We start from the raw sequence: 23,753 nt of genomic DNA, 5'->3' as shown, positions 1-23,753 counted from the left end.
GAAAACAGTAACGAATGCTAATTTCTATGGCAGAATTTATAGACAATTGAATAAACATTAAAGTGGAAGACTTTCAAAACTAAACTTGCTGCAAAAGTGGCTCGTAATGCCAAGGAAAGAAAAAGGAGTGGATTTTGTTAACATTGCTCACAAAGTTTATCGACTGAGTGATGTGAGTTATGAAGTAGAAATTACTTTGGAATTGTAAAACAACCGAGGATTAGTAAATGCATTATTTGATTTAATTCGCTCCGTTTCTCATCTCTCCCCACCATGATGCTGACGATTTTCTACTCATGTTTGGTAAGGTAAAGCTAATCCATAAATGCATTCCAAAACAGATTTCAGTGCACAATACGACGTTAATTCTTTTGATCCACTTTACATTATTGCCACTGTACACTTTAGCAACAAATTTGGGAGATAAGGTGAGAATGCGTTATGTTGATTTGGAAGGCTTCCAGCATGATTCTGTATTTGGTGAAGGGATGGGAATGTGCGCTTTGCATTCGGACCATTTGAGTATATCTGAGGAGGGAAAAGAGAAAGTTGTTCTACAATCCCAAGCACACTATAGACCTCAATATAGGAAAAAAGCCAGGTGATAATTTGTTATGTCTATACTCAAATGCGGAGAATCGGAAACAAACTGTTTCAGTTGGGTGCCTTCTTGAATACGTTGTGGCCTAATCGATCTGTGATTGTTGGCATTAGAGAAATCTTTCTATCAGAGTCAGCCGTTGCAGCTGGGATCGAATGTGAAAGTTATGTTATTTTTAGGACTATAGGAACAATAGGGAGAGTAATACTATTGCTGATATCAAATGAATTGTGTCCAATTAAGGTAAAAACACATGCAAACAATAATGATAATCATCGCTTCATTCCGTTTTTGTCATGAAAGCAATAATGGTAATATGTATCAGTGATTTTGAGGCTGTCTGATGCGATGTGGAGGAAGGTTAACAGGATATAATATATGATGGGTGTGTCTACTAAATTTCGTACCAACTTTAGACCTGGGGGCTCAGTTGTAGGAGAGAAAGGAATCCATCAAAAAATTGCCAGTCTGGCTGGCTGAGTGGATGGCGTATCCGCTCTCCAGCCAAAAGGCTGCGGGTTCGAATCCCGACGTTGACATGGATGTTTGTGATTGTCCTTGGAAATACTAGTGGTGGTGGGCGGCGGTAGATTGCGTTTGTCTAGTTGCGGTCAGTTGGTGGATTGAGAGGCGGAGACAGAATTGTAGAGCAGGTGCCCTCCCTCGGTTGAGTCATTGGACTCCCTGGAGGTGTCTTATAATAATAATAATAAAAATAATAATAATAATAATAACCCTGATGGGTACTAAACAGCATAGGGGTCTTATCCAAACATTGATGGGGGAAAAAACTATCTCATGATTAGAATGAAAGAGAATTTATTACGGTGTTACTAGAGAATGTTATGAGACAGCATGTGAATGAAGAAGGTGAAAGGTTAAAGTAAAGAATATTACTTCTTTTCCGCCATCTGGTGACAGTCATCACGTGGTACTTTCTGGGAAGTAGCTAATTATGTAGGGATTCCAATTAGAAGAAGGTTCATGCTGAACTTCAATACTGGAAATTATGATCAACTTTGGAGAATACACTTTTTGGTCCGATTGTATCAGTTACTGAATGGGAAAAATGTCAGCAATGCATGGGAATCTGAAAAATTTTAAAACTTTCTTAAATAGGCGATAGCTGAATGTATCCTTCGAGTTCGAAGAACAAATAGGGTGAATGTAAAACGAATGTGTAATCTTATTATGCAAGAGATTCATAACATGATACAAAAAATAGGTCATGTTTTAGCAATTTTCTCATATTTTATAGCAATATTACCGCCGAGTAGGATAAAGGGAATGGATACTCTCTCATAAGGTTGGAGTTTGCTAAGTCATTTGATAGGATAACACACGAAAGGATGTTGGATAAACTGGAGAATATGGGATTGGAATATAAACTCCTTACGTGGGTCAGGGGATGGTGGATAGAAAGATAACAAAAAGTTATCTTTTTGTTTATCGTTTTTATTTTAGTGTACAGTGGGTGCGAATCTGTCTGATTTAAGTGACCAGCAGTGTATTCCAAGGTTCATTCCTACAACCATTGTCGTTCAATCTATTCATTATTGATTAATATCAGAAAACATCTAGCAGGAGATGTATAAAGTTTGACAATGATTTAAAGATAGGCAGAGCAATCAGGGATGGTTCTGATATCCAGCACTTAGAGAATGATTTGAAAAGGGATATTTTTAAATGATAATGGCTATCAGTTGAGAACAGTAAATTTATGTACTTTGGCTTGATGGGTTTTCCAGCGACATTTTATATTAGCGCGGTTATGCTACAAGAAACAGATGACAGAAGGGATCTTTGCGTTATGTTTGATAGGAATTTGAAGCTCATGGATTACTTAGCAACAATTACAAATAAAACTCATAGGTTAATTGCGATGTTGAAGAGAATCTTGAGATGTAAGGATATGGAAGTCATTTGGCCTCTTTACCAGTCTTTGTTAAGACTGCATGTGGAGTTCTGTGAGGAGACTGGGTATTTTTGGTTCCAAAGGGATGATTAAAGCTGTGGGAAGTGTGCAAAGAAGAATTACAGAGTCGAGATTATGAAAGGTGTATCATGAGGACAGAATGAGAGTATCAATATATTTAATGGAACATGTGCTGAACCTATTTAATGATATTTATAGCTTACACGCATAAAAAATATAGAATTATATTCAAAAGCTCCGATGTATTTCATCCAACGTAACCAAAAAAAAACAGATTAAGAGTAGGTGGACTACGCACTCAGGAAACAGGAGAACAGAGATCATGTCATAGAGGCCTGTATAAAAGATATGAAAATATGAAAATGTTCGTTATATGAAAATGGGGAAAGAACACTGGAATCGATGGGGGTAGCGTTTTTTTTCGCAATCAAAAAAGTGGTAAGAGTTCGATTTTTCTCTCTCACTGAGCAGTGAGTGAGTGGAAGACAGTTTACCTCTTGAAGTGGAGATGGCTTTAAGAGAATGTACGACAAATGGTTTGGGTGATGTATAACATCCCTCATTCAGTTTCAGTAAATAGCTCCTTCGAAATGCATGCCTTGAAACCACCAAAAAATCAGCTTCTTAATTTCCGCTGATTTTGGGTTGCTATACCAAATGAAGATCTAAGGATATATATATATATATGAAGATTCAACTGGACTCCTTCCCTGCTTTCTTGTTGGTTGAAAAGGATATGCGCTAAACAAAACCAAACTGCACATTTTTCAGTAAAGAAAGTGAAGATGCGCTCATTCGGTATCGAAGATGCCTTTTCTTGGAAGGGTTCTGGATTAGAATCATCCCATATAAGATGGAAAAAACCTTTATAAGAGCTTTTTAACTGAGCTTTGGTTAATTAATCGGAACGAATATAACCCCCGATTTTTCTTCGAAACTCGGGGGTTATATCTCGACAAACAAACTATCCCCTGATAAACGAAATGACGCAGATAATTGCATAAAATATATTCCAACCACCTACGAGTGACTGTCTTATCCTACTAAAGGTTTGCGAAATCAAGGATTTGACCACTGGAGGGCCAAAAAGGTCCCGCAAAGAAGGAAGCTAAAACCTGATTTTTTTAGTTGCCACCTCACATGTTATGAAAAGCATGCGTCTCGTTAGAACATCAATTAAAATCCAGATAATAATAAGAAAAAGCAGATAACAAGAAAAGTGTGGAATACATTCAGTGTCCTCTCAAATATCCCTGTACAGAAATTATTTTCAACGCAAGCAAGAGTGCACTAAATTTTAACAAAATAACATTTTACCAAACAATTGAATCAAAAGCAGATTTATCTGAATTAGAGAGGAAAATTTTGAAGAAGAAATCAATTGCTAAACATCCAAATTCCTTCATTGTAGACAGTACTGATAGCGCTACGTGTATTCAGCCTTTTCTGACAGTTCATGACAAGAACTACGAATCAAAGAAAACTCAATCTTCCTCTTACTAACAGTATCAGCTGCAAAGTAAAAGGAAATTTGTTTCTTACAACCAGGCAACGATAAATACAAGATGCGGAAAGGTATTTCAACTGATCGTAGAGTAGGCCTACTGGGGATACCACGTTAAAATAAGCACGCCTAATACTCTACCTCAAAAGTGGTGTGGAAAAGAGTAACATTCGTGCTTTTGCAGCTTATGACTACTAAAACTACAATGTCAAAAAAAAAAACTGTTTTTGTTACTATAAGTGACTTTGTGATGAAATACAAAATAAATAAATAGATAAAATATGTTAGTTCGCGATAAGCTAGCAAGTGGATTAATATCTTTTAGCAATATATTTTTTTTCTTAAAATTATAAGAAAAAAAAATATCAATCTCACAGAAGCGTTAAACACTCCGTTCGTATTCACATCATCTACCATCGAGAGTGGAACTGGAGGTCAAAAAATTCTTAAATTGATCACAAGGGATCTGCAATTAAGGTTTTTTTTTGTTGTTTTTGGACAAGTAGCATTTCATACACTTACTTGAAAGACATTTAAGTTTCTTGGGACTATCATCATTCTTACTTTGGACAAACTGGAATTTCAGGGGGGGAGGGAAGAATACAACAACAGCAATCTTATATTAGAAACAGTAATTCTGAGAAACCTGGCTTGGCTACAGACCACAACATCCTGTTGTTTTAAACACGAATACTTCATCGATGTCGGCATAAATTTGAACGCTTGTTTATAGAAAGCGCTGAGGCCTTACTTAACCGTCCGAACTTAAATAGGAACGCCTACCTCCTCTATCTGACATATGGGAAAGCTTATTTTAATCGCACATCGATAATTTTTATAGCTAATGAATATAAAATAATGTATCGTTGTAGCTATTCAGTAATATTATTTTTGCACCAGCTTTAATAACAATAATAATTTTTTTATTTATTTTTATTTTTGGGTGCGAAGCACAAGGTATAGTCTACCATTTTTCTTAGTAGACTCTAAACAAGTACTAATGACTCAATGGCGACCGAGTAGGGGCGTTATAATAACCCTAACAACCAAACAGAGCAAATGCTGTTGGAACTGCATGTGCACAGGTGTTAAGTAGCAACCCCACCATTGGACCTATCCAGCAAAAAGGTAAAAGGAAACTGGAAGGAGGAGGAACATATAAGGAAAATTCCAACTTGGAATGTAAGAATCATCACATATTCAAAGTGGAACTCGGTGAACATCTAAACCAAGACAACATAAAGAATGCGAAAAAATAAAGGAAAAAGCGAAAAGGCATCAAAGAAACAAATAGCATTATACCAATCTACAGAGGAATAAACATAAAGAGCAAAGGCAGGTAGAATTGATCATGATACATAAATCCACGCAAAAAAATATTGTATAACTGGAATAAAAGACTAATAGAATTGAGTCAAGGCCGGAGCATATTCACCAGAAGAGGGGGAAATAAAGAAAACAGCAACAATGCTGCCAATTAGAGGCGAACGATATTCAAACCTCCACTCACGCGATCCATATACTTTGTACAGTGAAACCAAAAGACGTCAGCTCCCTGAATAATCAGGTATTTACAGATTTTTATATGATTGTAATAATTTGCAGATCATAACTGGTTGCACCACTCTTCTGTAAGCCAGGTATTCCAGAAAGACCTTTTTCTAAGAAGACGAGAAGTTCTTGCAGCGAAAGAGAGTTGCACTATGTCCCATTTTTGTAAAGAAATTTTCTTTTTCTGCGTTAATGGATATGGCACATCCTAGAAGGGTATTCCTGGGATAGCGATGATATCCTAGTAATGATATATGCTCTCTCTCTCTCTCTCTCTGTGTGTGTGTGTGTGTGTGTGTGTGTGTGCAAATAAATCGGAACACCCAACGCTTGTGCAGCCCAATGGTGTTCGCTGGTAACTGAATTCCTTTAATTTCAATCGTGTTGTTGATCTGCATTATCCAAGTTCCACTGCTATTGCGAAGTACAGTGGGCAGCCTTGCCGAAATTCTTTAGCGTTGTAGGTTCCGATATAATGCAGTTAATTAGCAGACTCGTCTCAGCGCTTTCGTAAATCTTTTTCATAAGTTGACGTAAAATCGCGCCTACTCCCGTTAGTTCCAGAATGTGGTGTAGAAATCTATCTCGAACACTATCAAAGGCTTTCTTCAGATCTATTGCGACAATTCCTAAAGAGTAATTATTAGCATTTGTTTTAAATTATGGAAAGTTATATGATGTCTCGCAGTGGAAAGAGGGCGAAACTTATTTCTTTACGGGGAAAACTGTACGTTTGCGTGCTAGTAATTATACAAGGTTTAGAATCTTGAGCCTGCTATTTATGAAATACGTTTGTATTCAACAGACCTGCGATTCTATTTAGTTGATATATATGTTAAAACGTCTGCGGAATTCTGAGGGAATTAAAAGAAGCAACTATTCAAATATCTCAGATGAGTAATCGATATTAATTACGAGCAAACAGCAAATATTAAGAACTAATACTTATTTAAAACATAAAGAAACAAGATAAAGATAGATATTTAAAAACATAATTTGAGAGAAATTTGATCATAGAATTAAAATAATGTTATTAAATTTTATTTATAAACATATTACAAGATTATTATATATACGAGATTTACGAATTTTGAAAATAGAATGTAAACCCTAAGGAAGGTTTTCAGCTTCCGTGAGATCACAATTCAAAACGCTTACAGGAAAATAATTAAGGGATGTTCAACTAAACCAAACTCAATTATTTACATGCTTAATCCGATCATTACAGACTCCAAAAAGCTAGGGATCCTATCATTGTCATCATTATGAACCAAAGCCTGTTTCTCATTAATGATTAAGAAGAAATAACCAAGACACACAACTTTATTTCGGCAGCATTCGGGAATAGCGTTTTCGAATAGTTTGAAGCTTCCCTTGTAGTTTGAAAAAATGTCTATAATGGATAAAGAACGAGAAAATTTTCAATACCAATTCAGAACTTCATTCAGGATTCTTACCAAATTAAGATTCGTCCGTTGAAACCATATCAACGGATATGGTTTTAATGGGCATATGGGTATTATACGGCTTATGTTTTCACCTTTTTATGTTTATGTTTTCATATTTTGGTTCTCGCCAACCAAAGGCTTCTGTAAACCTATAGTACATTCGTACAATGTCCCAAGTGTGTTGAGGAAAAAAGAGATATTTCTGTTTTCCTTTTTCTTCTTTTTTTGTTGGGGATGGGGTTGGGGGGGGCAATAGATTGGATCGTACTTCATATCAGCTTTGGAACTCTTTTTTTTTTTGCTTTGGCTTGTATTACCTCCCCCTTCGATTTCTGCACCTTTTAAAAGTTAGACTAATTTGCTGTTGAATAAAATAATGGCTTTTCCTTTAAGATCGCTTCTTTCGGTACCACTTGAGTTATTTTTGAAGAGTTTGTTTATTTATTTTTGTTGTCGCAAATCAGCGGTGCTTTTGGTTTTAGAAAAGTGTCCTTTATTTGTTTGTTTCCTGTCATTCCCAAATTTCTCTTTCTGTATGTGTCGTATGCATAGATTTAATTTTTTTCTTTATCTATTATGTTTCTCAGATTTGCTAGCATTGCGCAAACTACCCGTAAATTATTGGATTTTCTTCGATCTTTACGTCGAAGGAAATTAGCTAATCAGCAACTGCCTGTACTAAACGTATTTGTACAGCATTATCTTTGCGTTGAAAATCGACATCTACACTTAAAAGGTGCGACGAAAAATGCAAAAGACTTGACTTCAATCAGATATATGTATTCAACATATATCTGATTGAAGTATTACTAAATCCATACTATCCACGAAAAAACTCTCTTCAGATTTTGACTGTTTAACAAATATTATAATTAGAATAGTATTTTAGAACAAAAATTTAATACTAAGATTAGTTTCTCTAAAACAATCTAACGACCTGTTAGATTGTTTTATCTTAATCCTTAATCCTTAAGAAAGTAAGGATTAAGTCGTACCTTAATCCTTACTTTCTTACCAGAAAGTAAGGATTAAGGTACGACTCAGTTTATTGACTGCAGTTGGTACGCATTGGAGTTATTTTCAGAACAACGGGATGTTAATCGATTCTACGTAATAATATTCGCACCTTTACCCTAACTAGCAGTTATCTACAAACCTTTTTGCCTGTTATGATCTGAATCAACGGCAGTGTGTGTGTGTATATCGCGTCATGACAATTGCTCGTTTTTCTAGCTTCGCTCATTCCAGCAGCATTTAACAGACACAAAAAACTGTACAGCAATCCCTCGATTAGTTCGCCAAATGCGTTCTTTATAACAGGCGCATTAATCGAAAACGCACTAATTGAATATAATAGCCTATTGGAAAAAATATAAATCGTTCCTCAGATTTTTTTTTTACCCTTAATTTTTTTTATAAAAGAATTATGGCATGTCTCAGGGCCTAGTTAAAGGAAAACCATGAAGCTGAAAGACAATAAAACAAATTCAGAATATAAATTTATTATTCTGCTTCTTAACAAAGAATTGAGCTAACGTAGGTTGGCGGGCATTCTGTTTCTTTTTTTCATACAACTGACGGTATGGCCTTATTGCCTCTTCTGCAAATTTTACTGGTTCTCCCTTCACCTGGGTCAGTTTCGAAGCATTGCTGCCTAAAACCTTCGATTGTACGAAAACTATTTTCAAATTGTTTCTGTGAAACCTCTTTGGGCTTGTCAGTGATTAAATTTTCTTCATATTCTTCAAGATCTTCCGCTGTGTATCTAAATTTAGCAGGTCGGAATCACTCAACTTCTCAGAATGAGATTTAACTAACTTAGATTCATTTGAAAAGCCTCTAAAATCATTTGCACAATGTGGAAGAATGTGCTTCCAAACGGCTCGCATATTGCTAGCAGTAATTTCATTTGACTTTGCGACTTTATAACCATGCTGAGATTTCTCTTTGGCCAGAAAAGTCTTGGAAGGCATTCGCTTCCAAAACAAAAAGGCCAGTTTCATCGACATTAAATATTTGTTGATCACAATAGTCTCCTGCTTACACAAATTTTTATTCATGATTAAAGGTTAGGAAAATAATTTAAAATAAAAAAGTAAGGAAAACAATTGCACGTGATATGATCAGCAATGTAAAACAGACGACATCAATTTTGGCGGTAAATTTGGAACATAGTGTACACAGAAATAGTTCAGTATGCCATTAAAAAATAACTTTGTAAAATGTTTCAAATCGGTAACAAAATTATTTCATCCAAGTGAGTGTCTTTTTAAATAGTTATCCATAAAAATGTATAGATAGAAAATTTTTAAAATCTGTAACATTTATTTTTGAGATGTGTATATAGGCGGACTAATCGAATTTGAGTATCGAAAAAAATGACGCACTAATCGGGGGCGCATTAATCGAGAGATTGCTGTACTAATCATAACTAAAAGATGAGTAATGTTTACAGACAGCGTACCTCTGAAGGCGCGTTTACAACAGTATATGATATGTTTTAAATGAAATAGGAGAAATATCATTTTCCCCAACACACTTTTCTTGGCTCAAGCAGTTAAAGAAAGCGGAATGGTAATGGACTTTGTAAAAAGTTCAGAAGTATAGTGAACAAGGGTTTTTGTTCTTTTAGAAAAGCAACAGGAGAGCGAGAACAGGTTTTGATCTTTGAACGCATCTCCTTGAAATATCGAAAAGAAAAAAAAATCTCCGTTGGTATAAAATTAGAACACAAAATAGTAAGTGCATAAGCATTTCAAATACACCACGTACAGTCTAGTAAAATCTATTGAATATTATAGGAGGCATCAGATCCACCCCTATCACACTACACCCACCCACACGCACACAAATTAGAAATATTTTCGATTGTAAACAGCATTCATAATAATGACTTATTAAAGTTTGTTTTAATAAACGTTTTTGTTGTAGTTCTTCTTAAATTGCTCATAATATCTTCAGAAATTTAGCTGAGTCGAAATAAATTACGATTCGGGCCGGAGATTACTTATTTGGTGTTCTTTTCTGGTCGCATTCTTCAACCGATATTAACTAAATATGAACTATTTGCATTCAGATATGATACTTTCAGCAGAAATGAAACAAAATGAAATGCTGTGGCAAGTAAAAAAGGGATGAGAAAGTAAATTTTGCAGACATCGTTATAACTTTCATATTTACCTATAAATAAGCAATATCTCATAGAGATCATCACAAATATGCAAATAATCAGTCCAAAAGAACACCCGAAATTTCGAAACATCGGGCTAATCAAACAGCTTAAACCACTTCAGCTGTATTTCCAATCATTTTACTCAATCCACCTTTCTTTTTCACCAACTGGATCGCATTTATATTTCAAAATGAGATGTTCTTTAATAAAATGTGATGATCACTCAGCTTCAGTCTGGTTGGCCGAGTGGTTAGCGTATCCTCTCTCTCTCTCTCTTCATTATGTCGGATGATGATATAAAGGCCGTGGGTCTCTTTCAAAGGAAGGTACGGCACCATCTCAATCCCCACAAATTTTATCCGGGCTCGGGACAGGCATAGCTGACGAATCAGTCCTATGGGTGGGTCTTAAGTATTCCTGGCTGTAATACATGAGTGTTCACGGGATCGGTTTGCCTGCTTGCGGGATGAAAAACCCCAGATAAACTGAGGAAGAAACCCTACTGTCCACGCCCAAGACTGGCTAACTTGGCTATGGCTGAGGAAGATCCTTCAGCTCCTCACGTTGGTGACGGGAATCGAACCTAGGACACTCCTTCCCCAGGCATAGGGTTGCGAAACTCATACTCACTCGGCTACCTTGTTATAGTTTCAACGGAATCGTAATTTGCTAAGAGCCGTGAATGTGATTTCGAATTTGTATTTCCTGAAAAATGAGAGCAATTATTCCTGAATGACTCTGTTGAAAGAAATTTGCGTTCATTGATTATTTCTTCGTAATCATTAACATAGAAATAGCCTCCAGCTCCTAATGAAGACGATGATCTGATCCTACCATTTGGAGTCTGTAATGTTGGAATTCAATACGTAAACAATTGGGTTTGCTTTTATAGAACATCGCTTATTTTACTGAAATCCTTTTGATTAGTGATATTATAAATATTGAAAATCATCCTCAGAGTTTATACTGTCTTTTAAAAATTCATAAATACTATATAAAAATATAATTGTAACTTTATTAATAAATAAATTTAATTAAGAAAATTTTAATTTTCTATAAACATTCTATCAAAATATTGTATTTTAATAATCTACCATTATTTTATTTCTGTATGTTTTTATAAGTAATGGTTCTCAAGTAGCCTGACGTTACGTCCCCGTGTGGTTGCCGGGATAAGAATAGCACCAATGTAGCTAATGCATGTCGTACGAGGCGACTAAAATTGGTACCCTTGGAGGGTAATGGATGGCAATGCTGTAGCCAATGAAGTTCTAACTGAGGCTCGGCTATTGCTGTTACTCTCCTGCCATGATCAGAGCTTTATTATTTATTTATAGCTCAATAACACCTTTTCCTTACACTGTCCTCTACAGACAACGGGGAATATGAAAAGCAATATTGCTTCGCCCCTTTAAGCCAGTCCTTATAAGGCCTGACGTTACTTAGTATCGCCTGTGCTAAGCTTTGTCCAAGGCAGCGGGATTTTGCAATTTGCAAAATAAATATTTATTTCACGCCATATGGTTAGGGGGAAATCTTCAGGTAGCAGTCAAGAATACCGAAACGAGACAAGTCGCTGCAAGGTTTTAAATGCGCCCGGGCCAAAACAACTCCCATCATGATTGGAAGCCTGCTTAGAACAATCAAAATAGACAGATATCCTAAAGGAAATAAATTAATGCAGCAACCAGGAAGCGCGGAATCTTCCAGCAAGGAAGAACTCTCTCCCCGCCAGAATTACATCGTCTGCCGAAGAAAAGTGAAAATTTAACTGATAAGACTAACTGCCTCATCAGACTCATGCAAAAAGTCTTTCTCAGCTTGGAGAGATTAGATTTACTTCACTGTTGAGTATCCGAGGATTTGGATTCGTTCGTGTAGTCTTTATCGAGGTTGCCGTCGCGGATGCTTTTTCCTGGAAGATGAGCGGTTCTGCTCAGTGGTAGGGTGAACCTGTCATTGAGCAGAGCACTGCTGAGAGAAATGATCGATAAGGTTGCTCATTACTGGACGATCAGAAGGATCGCTCGAGTTTTTGGAGATCTTGCCCGCACATAAACAGGGAACAGGACATAACTCACTTATATGAAACATTAAGTGAAACAGTATAATGGGGGGAGGTTACCGATCTAAAAAATATTTAGCATGACTGACAATTCCCTCGCAGCATCCTATTCGGAGACTATTTCTACTTCATCAGGTTCATTTACTATTTCAGCAGGAGAAGCATTTTTATCAGCTCTAGGACATTGAAAACTTTGCCAAACGCTTCTGTTTACAAAGCTTCTAATTACTTACTATTATAAAAACGGAATTAACTCACGTAAAATATTTTTTATTAGTAGAATTTTCGCCTGATATTACAAGCATCATCAGTACAAGCACAAAGGCTAATTAAACAATAACTGCTATATTCACAAAGCCCAACCTAAGTAGCTAAGGTTAAATTTCCTAAATTTATTTCACTAACAACAAAAAACGTCAACAAAAAGACAAAAGTCGGTTGCTCATGGAAAGGCTTTACAAAGAAACATGTGAAACGTTCTCCCCTAACCTAAACAGATCCGATGGTCTACGTCTTCCCCCTTGTGGGAGATAGTACTCTGTAAATCAGCAAATCTTTCCTAAGTTGTAATTGTATACACTTATATAAATAAAATTTTATTTAATTCTTCATTTATTATTATTTTGTTGTTGTTGTTGTTTAAATAAATTTTAGGAAATTTAACCTTAGCTACTTTTCGTGAGTTAATTCCGTTATCATAATAGCAAGTAATATGTCTACTCACGTATTCCCAATGATTCCTTAAATAAAGACGTGGAAATCGACCCTTAGCTTGGCATGTAGCTCGATTTCCTTCTTACATGATTATTTGCTGGTAGGACCTGTTCCTACAGGATATAGTGTAGTGGTTTTAACCATTCTACTTTCTTTCTATCTCCTTTCCCCCCTCGTAACAGTATAAGATTAGATATGGCTTCGCTCTTGCCTAGGACTTTGAAATTGACCCAAAGAAAAAATAGGTAAGCCATAACTAATCATAAACTGTTACGAAGGGGGGGGGGAAGGTGATAGAAAGAAAGTAGAATTGTTAAAAGCACTACACTATATCCTGTATGAACAAGTCCTACCAGCAAATAATCCCGTAGACCCGAAAGTCCTCTAACAAAAATAATCCTATAAGATCGAATGCTTACTTGGAAAAGTAAGAATTTGCTTACGAGAGAAATTAGATACCCGCACGAGAGACGTTGTTACCTCTGCAATACAAAACACACAACTAGCGATCTCCTCATTCGATAATATTAAACACGAGGATTTGCATCGGAGGGCATCCAAACAAATATAGGAATGTTTGGGGAAATACATTTCTCTGGCATTTCAAGTTCCTTAGTAGTGAGAGCTTCTGCTTGGTCTCTGAAGAGAATCAACCAGATCGAAACAGCTGTCGGGTCGATGTGTAACCTTTATCAAATGGACTAATAACAGGCGAATATATGAACGCTTAAGCATTTCTCACGTTTTTTAAGTAGTCCCTACTAAGGCAACTCGTTAATGCTGAGGAATCCATTCCCCCTAGTTCTCTGGTCAACATATGAAACTCTCATAGTTTCTACATTCGGTTTTGAAATATATATATATATCCTCTTTTATTAAATTAAATAAGGGAAAGATATACAGACGGTATTTTGTATGTGAATGCATACGAAATTTAAATTATTACATCCGAAAGAGTTCTAACACCCTTGAATATTCAAATACAAGCTTGAAAAAAGGCGAGTTCGAGAAGCACAATAAAAGGCCGCAGACGTGAACTCAGTTTGATCACTCAGCCGATGCCGTAACTCGAAACAGCTTCAAAAATAAATAAAATGTAATCTTCTAAAGTAGAAAATGAAGAATATTTGCCTCGCGCCCACACACCAGACGAGTTTTCTGATTCAATCGAGAAGACTGTTTCGGAGTAAGACGAGATGAGATGAAATGTACAAATCCGTTATGAGGTCGTGTCGTTTAAGCATTCGCTATCCAAATATTTCGCATCGACAGTTGTAAACGCTTTATCATATTGAAATCAAACCTAAATATCTTCATAAAATGGAAGAGCAGCAAAAGAGTGCTCGCAAATGAACTCCAATTTTCTCATTCGTATCATCCGAATTCACAAGATTTAACTTTGGAAGCTCCAGCTGATCGTAACATTTTCCACGTGTGCCCAAAAATCTTAACTTGTCTGTCTCATTATAATGCCAATCCTTTTCTTCATGACTACCTTGAATCCTTGGTGACTTTTCAATACAAATCTTCGGGTTCATAAATAACACTTTTCCCATGAATTTGATTTTTATTATTTTGTTCTCCACGTTCAGTTTTTATTTTTTCCCTGAGGAGTTATTTTCTGCTCTTAAATAGGAGTTTCATTTTTAGTCATTTCTGGTTTTATTTCCTTTTGGGATACAATATTTCTATTTTTTTTTCTTCGCTGGATTTCCTGAATTAGTGACTGTGGTTTTGCATTTTGGAGATGTTTTAGTTCATAATCTTTCAGATAACGTTTCTGAAAATTACCTATCCTGTCTTGGCAGTTTTAGAAAGATCGCCCATTTCTGTGGGATGTAGAGTCTGTATCACAATTTCACTGGGTGTGGACACTGATTATGTGAACATACAATGTCCACATAATCAAGCTGCATCTTGGTAATTCTTTGCCATTCACTCATAGCTAAGAAGTTCTCAAACTCTCATTAACTTCCTTGGCTAGAATGAGATGGAACTATTTTTCGTTTAATATTATGCTTTATCCCACAATTGATTCGCTTCAGAAATGAATTCTTTTCTTTTCAGAGCTTTGTATTCAACTTACGTATGTTTCTACAAGTTCTCTGATCAGTCCTAACACAACATAACCGCATTTATCATTTTTAAAAGGTTCTTATACAAGTTATATAAAAGTAATTAAACTGCGTGTTTTAATTAATTATAGCATTATTAAAATTCAATTCTATCTTAAAAGAAATGTGATTCAGTCTATAATATAATATAATATAATATAATATGTATTTAAGTTAAGGGATATTACATCCCATATTGTTTCTTAGCCGAATAAGAAACTCAAAAGAGTTTCATGCCGAATATAGAAATTATATAAAGTTCGGCGATTCCAAGCGTAAGCAAATACTTGGATACTGCAGCAACTGACCCTTAAGGTAGTGCAAGCTGAGGCAACTCATGGCAAAGGTGGAGCAAGTTCCGATCACTATTCTTGATATTTACCCATAATGTGAAATTAGCTCCTAGGAAGCTGTATTACTGTTCTACATTATGAGAGGAGGTCACTACCCAGACCGGTTTCCACCTTTATTGAGGTAAACCTGTAGTGATACAATAAACTACTTGTTTTTCTTTCATTTGCAGTGTCGTCAGAGAGAGAGAGAGAGAGAGAGAGAGAGCTGATCCTAGAGGTAGTGCAAAAGAAGGACAATTCGTGGAAATGGTGGATGGAGCTACAAGAAATTCGCTGCCTTTCAAAAATCGCTTTAATATCTTTGGATTGGAATCGTATATACTGATAAGAAAATATACTACGCTTTTCGCTTCTCGGCTGAGATCGATCTTAGATCGGCTCTACTTGGTGGTAAGGGTAAAACCACCGCTGAGTGATTGAGATTTAATGAATTAAATGATCTTTGGTTCATTCATTGATGGGCTCCGGAGGCATCGCCCTATTTGTTGAGGGAAGGCCAGTACTTGAACATATGTTCTTTTTAGCTTAATGTCTGACACGAGCCACAAGATATTCAACTCATTTTTGAAGGAGCAAAGTGTTTGGGGCTTACTCCGAGTGGTCCTAGGGATATTGCTTCTCTGCCTGACATACACACGATAGCGGTAAGAAAAGATTGAAAAACATTACATTATACTGTCGGTTAGAATTCCAGTATGGATTCGAATGTTTATAAGATTGGAAAATGTAACCTCATTGCAATTCCCCCTCGCGATTATTATGCATAGGTGATCAAAATTAAACTATCCGCTTTTAAAGCCTTGTGGAGCTATCCAGTGATCCAAATGCTGCGAATCTTTGCAGATAAAAAAAATTACTCCCAAAATTCATAACCAGGGGTGCTGTATGATATCTCGAATGTGAATGTAGTAATTGTGGGTATAAGAAAGAGAGAAGCGACACAAGCATAAACAACACATTTTAATTCACTTCTATTATGCATTCATGGGCTGTACTGTTCAATATGCTACCCTACCTGGTATGTCACAGACTGCATCCTTTGCACAGCGTGATCAAGCAGAATGCAGCTGGGCGGGACTGATTCTTCACACATTCTGCGAAATGCAGTCTTTCAGCACTGGCAACTTATCAGGTTGATCCCGATAAAATCTGTCTTTGAGAAATCTCCAGAGCCAGAAGTCAATGAGAGATAGATCAGGTGACCATTCATCACTCTGGCTTCAGAGTGATCAGCCGATAACTTCGGACTGATCACTTATTCCTTCAACGTTTGATCAGTAGGATTTGGATACTTCGATCTCCTCTGATTTTTTGTTTAGCTATTTAATTATATAAAAAATAGTTTTAATTTGTTATTCACATTAAAATTCATCGCTTTAAGTAGCTATTCGTTATGCACACGTTTTTCAAAATATAAATCATTGAATTCAATAACAAATATATAAAAAATTTGTTACACTTATTTAGTTGTCGCTAAATAGTTTAGCGTCTGAGAAATTATCACTTTATGTGGCAATTTCTCACATTTTAGTTTTCTCACATAAGTAGTTTCGCGCATACACTTAGAAATACGTAATAAAACATGCAAATATGCACACCTATGACCTTATTGTTGCAAGAGTATTCCCTATACTTTTACAAATAATCAATCAACCGAATGGATGCCGTTTTCAGCTGAATATCACTTGCACGAGTCTTCCTACACTGCTTAGCAAAATGTTATCGCCATTAATTGATCCTGTCCTGAAAAAAAAAAACGATTTATTAGTTTTATGGTCACTAAAGAAAAAAGAAGGAATTGGGAATTAGATTTCGAATAATGAACCAACAGAGCTCTGCTTGATAATAAGGTGTTTCAGTATTTTTCCAGATGACCTGAAAAATTCTATTTTATCATAGTAAGTTTTGTCCATCGTAGGGAGGGTATGCTCTAATGCTACTACGGACATAACGCACAATGTGCGTTTTGTCGATTACGATAAGTCTTAAGGCGGCTGCCTAAACCAAATAAATAAATAAAATGAATTAAGCAACTCGTTCTCAGTAATGAAACGTTGCTGAGATCAGTGTAATACTGTTCCACTAATTGTAAACAAGATTTCTTTCTTTCTTTCTTTTTTTTTTTTTCGTGTGGCTTCATCCAGAACCATAATTTCATCAGAGCCAGAAGAACGTTTACCCAATATTTAACACAATATTAATCGGATTAATCCTTTGCAATAATTCCAATAATCTTATTTTGTAAACAATAGCCGATAAATGTTCCTTAAGAACATTTCGATCACGACATTCATATGCTAAGAAATAAATATCCCTTAGTATAAGCAAAGAAAAAAGTATAAGGATTGCTGGAACACAACAAATCAGTGTTCGTTTTAATAAAAGGAAAAAAATAAATAAAATTCCTCCAGGAATCAAGAATTTTTTTCCCATTTTAACTATTTTATTAGTTTTATTTTCAGACTGCCATGCGGCTTCTGAAGATGCTATTAAGTAGTCCCATTACCGGAAATCGTACGTATTCATCCTTTTAAAAGAAAATACGTTAATATTAGGTTATTACGTAGGCTGTTCAATGGCGGCCTCTTAGTGGTTTCTTGAGCAGAGGAAACAGCCAGAAATCGCACGGTGCGAGATCTGGACTGTATGGAGGGTGTAGTGTTGTTCTTCTGCAAAACGTCTACTACACAACCAGCAATATGTGGCCTTGCATTATCGTGGTGCAATAAGAAGCCATTCTTCAGCAATGGACGCTTCCTTTTGTCGTGCTTGATGATAATCGCTGCTGTGTTGATCATTGTCTCTGTGATGGACGTTGAAGGTCTTCCCTCACCTTCAAGATCTTCCACATTTTGCCTTCCCTCCTTAAAAGTTTTATGCCATCGAAAAACACTTGCCCTCGACATTGCTTCATCGTGGAAAGCTTCGCGTATCATGTTAAAAGTGTCCGAGCCGATTTTTGCAAACGCACACAAAATTTAATCGCATAACGCTGTTCCAAGGACGCTTCCATTTCGAAGACTGGTCGCGTAGGCGCGCCGATGAGCAGTTGCGTTTAGTCACGTGACACTCTGGCACAACAGCCCATATACGCCATCTATATTCTTTATTCCACAGAAATTAATATTGTGATGAGTGGTTTCGCCACAGTAAAATTAGTCTTATTACTTATTGAACAGCCCACGTATATTTCTCGTAGGAATTATTATATTCTAAATGTGATTAGAAATTTTAAAAAAATTTCAACACAATAGGTGGAGAACTAATCAGGGAAAAACGGAATATTGGAGGTGTTATGTAATAATAATAATAATAATAATAATAATAATAATCACTAACATGCAGTACATGGCATCGTAAACCCATTGATGGGTGGTAGACATTCAGTGTTAAGAAGAAAAAGCCCGATCATACATCCATCCTCCTGGTTGTAACAAGTTTCTTTCAACTGGTTTCGATGCCGTGTATAATTCCTGACCCTATCTGCCAATTTGCTCTTTATCTTAAATAAACTAAGGCTGGATACTTTAGTGGTACAGGAAGATTTGTTTCTATGACCTTCGACCTTATGCATATATTCCTTCTGAGGTTCTCGCCGAAGCCAGCCGATTTACTTAGCTGAGTGTATGACTTTTTTGTGTGTTAGAGGAGCTTCTGATTCCCGGATCTTCACGAGGAGCATTTAATCTCTCTTCTTTTATTTCGAAGGTGTAACATCCAGTTTTTTATGGCTCTGCGAGAAGACACTTCTGATCACGTTAGTAGATAAGGAGTACTTTTTCTTGTTCTGCTTCATTTGGGACTTGAGTGTACTCTTTTCCCAACATGATAGTTTTTGGATTCGCCAAAAGCAATCCTTATTGAAACACAAGCATTTAAACACCAATCATCAAAAAGGAAAACAAATCAGTAAATGGTAGCGTTACGAATGTATGTTCGGAAAAGTCAGAATCGCCGAATTTCTTTAGTCTTGAAATTCGAATACGGGGGTGGGTTTAGTAGTTTGGGTTTTAGAATGCTAAACGGGATTTATAATGCCGTTGAATTTTTTTGCAAAGACGGAAAAAATCATGAATTATAAATCATTATTATTTTGTTCTAAGATGTATAATGATATAAACTGGATTTTAATTAATAAAACATTAATTACATAAACATTGATTTTTGTAATTAATGTTTGTATGCATAGTTCATTGAAGTGCATAATATCCATTTTTTTTTATATTAGATGTGTTTGTCGCAAGCCAACTATAAATCACAGTACTAAGCATGATAAAATAACATTAAAACTATAAAAATATTAATTCTATAAAATAATCTCGCAAATAAATTAAAATAAGAAAAAAGATACAGTATTGTCTTTTATAAAAAAATATTAATACATAATCTTGAATTTTCTTATTAGCCTAATTAAGATACCCATTTTTATTCATGGTAATGTCTAATAAGTTTGCGGTTTACTTATTAGACATTACCATGAATTTTACCATGAATTAAGTTTACTTGGTGTGAGAATGTGGTTGAAAATTGAAAGGTCCTTTTTAAGGACTCCCAGGGTGGCAGTGCTGTACCCAATGAAGGTCTAACTGATTCTCAGCTATTGCTGTCACCCTCCTGCCATGATCAGAGCTTTAATAGCTCAATAACACCTTATCCCTACACTGTCCTCTACAGATAACGGGGAAGATGAAAAGCATTATTGCTTCTCCCCTTTAAGCCAGTCCTTATAAGGACTAAATTGTTTTACTTCTGCCCCCAGAGGGCGAGCTTAATTGCTCACAAATCTCCCTTTCCCAAACAACTCTCATTACAGATAATTAATCAGATAAACACCAAGTAAACTTAATTACCATGAATTAAGTTTACTTGGTGTGAGAATGTGGTTGAAAACTGAAAGGTCCTTTTTAAGGACTCCCAGGGTGGCAGTGCTGTACCCAATGAAGGTCTAACTGATTCTCAGCTATTGCTGTCACCCTCCTGCCATGATCAGAGCTTTAATAGCTCAATAACACCTTATCCCTACACTGTCCTCTACAGATAACGGGGAAGATGAAAAGCATTATTGCTTCTCCCCTTTAAGCCAGTCCTTATAAGGACTAAATTGTTTCACTTCTGTCCCCAGAGGGCGAGCTTAACTGCTCACAAATCTCCCTTTCCCAAACAACTCTCATTACAGATAAAGGGGAATATGAAAAACACTAGTGCTCCACCCATCCTGTCAGTAACGTTACTTGTATTGTTTTACTGATTTCTGATATTAAATCAGTTCTTCTTTATTGTTTTTGTAGAAGGGAGTAAAGGAGCAAGTGTGTGAAAATTCCGTTCTGTTCTGCAGTGTAATTCAGGAATGATGCTCTTAAAGCATCATTCACCCGATTTTTACTGTATGAGTAAAATATTATCATCACAGTCGAGGTTGAACGATATGAATGGAATAGTGTGTGAATTCTCTACCCAACGAATGTGCATGACAAAAGACATGAACAATGATACTTGATGTCAGAAAAATTTGGGATTTCTAGAAATGTAATATTACAAAATTAAAACTAAACTTAGAAGGAAGTGGGGAAAAAATTGTCAGGAAGGAATTTCGCACTTTGAATTGAACCTTTTTCATGGCTGGGTGTAGTAAAAAGGACAATACGGTGTTAGTGTCACAAAACTATTTACCAATACTTTTATAAATATGCAATGAACCAAAAGGATGCTTTTAAAAGTTTTTAACTGAATATCACTTGCATGATTCTTCCTACACTACGAGCAAAACGTTATTCTTTAATCCTGACCTAAGAAAATCCTACGCGTTTTTTTAATGGCCTTGAGAAAAACAAATCAGTAAAGTACTTCGAGTGAAATTTGGAATAACCAAGCGAAAGAAAGATAGATTATTAAAAGGCTTAGGTAAAAGGAAGGGGGGACGAAATACAAACGTCCACAAATTCCCTGTATCGTTATCGCAAAAAAAGAAAGAAGTGTGGCTGCGTGTTCCTTTCAATTTGTGTTTGTAGCGCGGTTTGCATAACAACACCAGTTTTATGTGTTATATATATAATACATAAAACTTCAGCAAAAATAAAAACTTTGTCACTGAGTACAATTTTCTCTTCAGAAATGGTTATTGTTGGCAAACGAAACTTTGTATGAAAGATTGCAGTTCACACATCAAAATGACAGCCTTTCTTTTGAAATTAATTTTTTAAATTTGGGTACCGTTATCTAACTGTGTCGAGGAATAAAGAGTAAAAAAGATAAATCTTAATAAGTTCCCCGTTTAAAATATAGTTTGAGTTTTTATTATTTTACGGCTATTTTGCCTGCTTTTGTTTAGGAGTGCCCCCCCCCTTTTAATGTCGTTGGCTTTTTTACTCAAGAATTCTTAGGGAATCGCAGACTTATTTTAGAGACAAATTTATGTAGCGTAATAGAAGAAAATTCGCACAAACCTTTGCTTGGATGTTGTTGCCCGTCTTCTTTCTGCGGTGTGCATACTTATGCTGTTGAAAGGGGAGTGGGGGGGTTAGGCAATGTGTGGGAGAATTAATTTGAAAAAAAAAAAAAAAACGGGTGTTTTGTATAATATACACACACATTATTTTTAAGGGTGGGCGGAGCGCTTTTTTTTGGTAGGGCGGGAAAATGATGAAAAAAAGGGGGCTGAAATTAGAAACTGGTTTTTAGAGGACGGGTTTATGGGAAAAGGGGGGGCCCGCAGAGAGGGTTGACTGGGTGTAAGCCGTTTCGACCGTGTGGGTCGTCGTCTGAACTCATGGAGGAAGTGGATGCTATGTCGTGTCGGCTTGGAGTTTCTGTCTTTGAAGTGTTCGTGTTATCGCCTATTGGTCGGAGTTGTGACCTGATTTTTATGTTGTGGAGCTTTCAACACTCGGAGATTATGTAGGCTCGGTGGACGTTGATTGAGTTCTCGTTACATTTTATGGCTATCGTTTCCGATATTCTAAGCATTGTTTCGTCGTCTTGTTGTCTATTATGATGGCCTTGTCGATTTGCGGGGTGTGTTTCTGTTCAAGGGCGTGAACTGCTTTTCTGTTTTCCTTGTACTTTGTATTCTATTTTTCTTTTTGATGTTGCGTTTTTTAGTGTTTAAATGTTCTGGAATAGGGATGTTACAGTCACGGAAGTGTTCTTGTAATCTTGCCCATAAAGACCTAATGGTAGAACCTGTGTAGGTGGTATCACACTCTTTTTGGTAGGGAAATTTGCAGACTACGTTATGGTGTTCTAATATTTCTTTGTGTGTGACACTTAGTGGGTTTCAGAAGATTTGGAAATTTTTGTTTTGTTGTGAATACCAGTTTGTAGTCAGTGTGTTTGAAAATGTATTTGTAGGCTTTGTATGTGTTCTGGATGTATGGCAGTTTGATAAATTTTTGTGTTGGGAAGTTTGTTTTGGCGGGTTTTTGCTGTCCTGTGGAATATTCCACAAAATAAACAACATGATAAATAGAAAAATAATAATAAAACCCAACTTACAAAAAGCCCTATTGTCATTAAAAATGAACCCGAACATAATGATCACAAAAGCAGACAAAGGGGATGCAGAAGTCATCACAAACCAAACCGATTACCACGACAAAATAACAACTAACTTAAACGACCAGCACACCTACCAAAAATTCCAAATTGACCCCACCCCTCGACCTAATAAAACAAATCAACAACACCCTACACGCCCTAAAAAATCAAAATAAAATAGACAAAACCATAATGAAAAACACCACACCCCTTGTATGTTGGGACAAATCAAAACCCACAAAGACAGTTACCCGATACGTTCAATAGTCTCCTACAAAACCACCTTTATCGAAATTCGTAGCCAAACTACTAAAACCATTAATTACAACGTCAAACGTCAACGTTATGATAAAAAATACGGACGACCTTTTTCAAAAAATGAATAGGATAACCCTATCCCAAGAAGACATCCTCACTTCATTGGATGCAGCTTCATTATACACTGACGTAGACGTTCCCAGAACATTAGACATCGATACGCTACTTACAGAAGACCACACCCTACACTCTCGTACAAAATTAACACCCAATGATATTATGAACTTAATCAAGCTAATAATCTCGGCAAACTTCTTAAAGTTCAACTACAACATGTATATTGAAATTGTCGGAATCCCTATGGGCCAAAACATCAGCGGACAACTAGCGGAATTATTCCTAACACACATAGAATCACTCTTACTCCACTCCCCCCCCCCTGGCATCACCGTTTATGGCAGATACGTGGACAATATTCTATGCATTGGAGAACCAACACACATC

The sequence above is a fragment of the Typopeltis vanoorti genome, unplaced genomic scaffold (assembly GCF_054136105.1).
Source record: "Typopeltis vanoorti isolate ZY-2024b unplaced genomic scaffold, IOZ_Tvanoo_1.0 HiC_scaffold_685, whole genome shotgun sequence".
Classification (NCBI taxonomy): domain Eukaryota; kingdom Metazoa; phylum Arthropoda; class Arachnida; order Uropygi; family Thelyphonidae; genus Typopeltis; species Typopeltis vanoorti.
The sequence above is the reverse complement of the archived record's forward strand: the minus strand, read 5'-3'. Positions refer to the sequence as shown.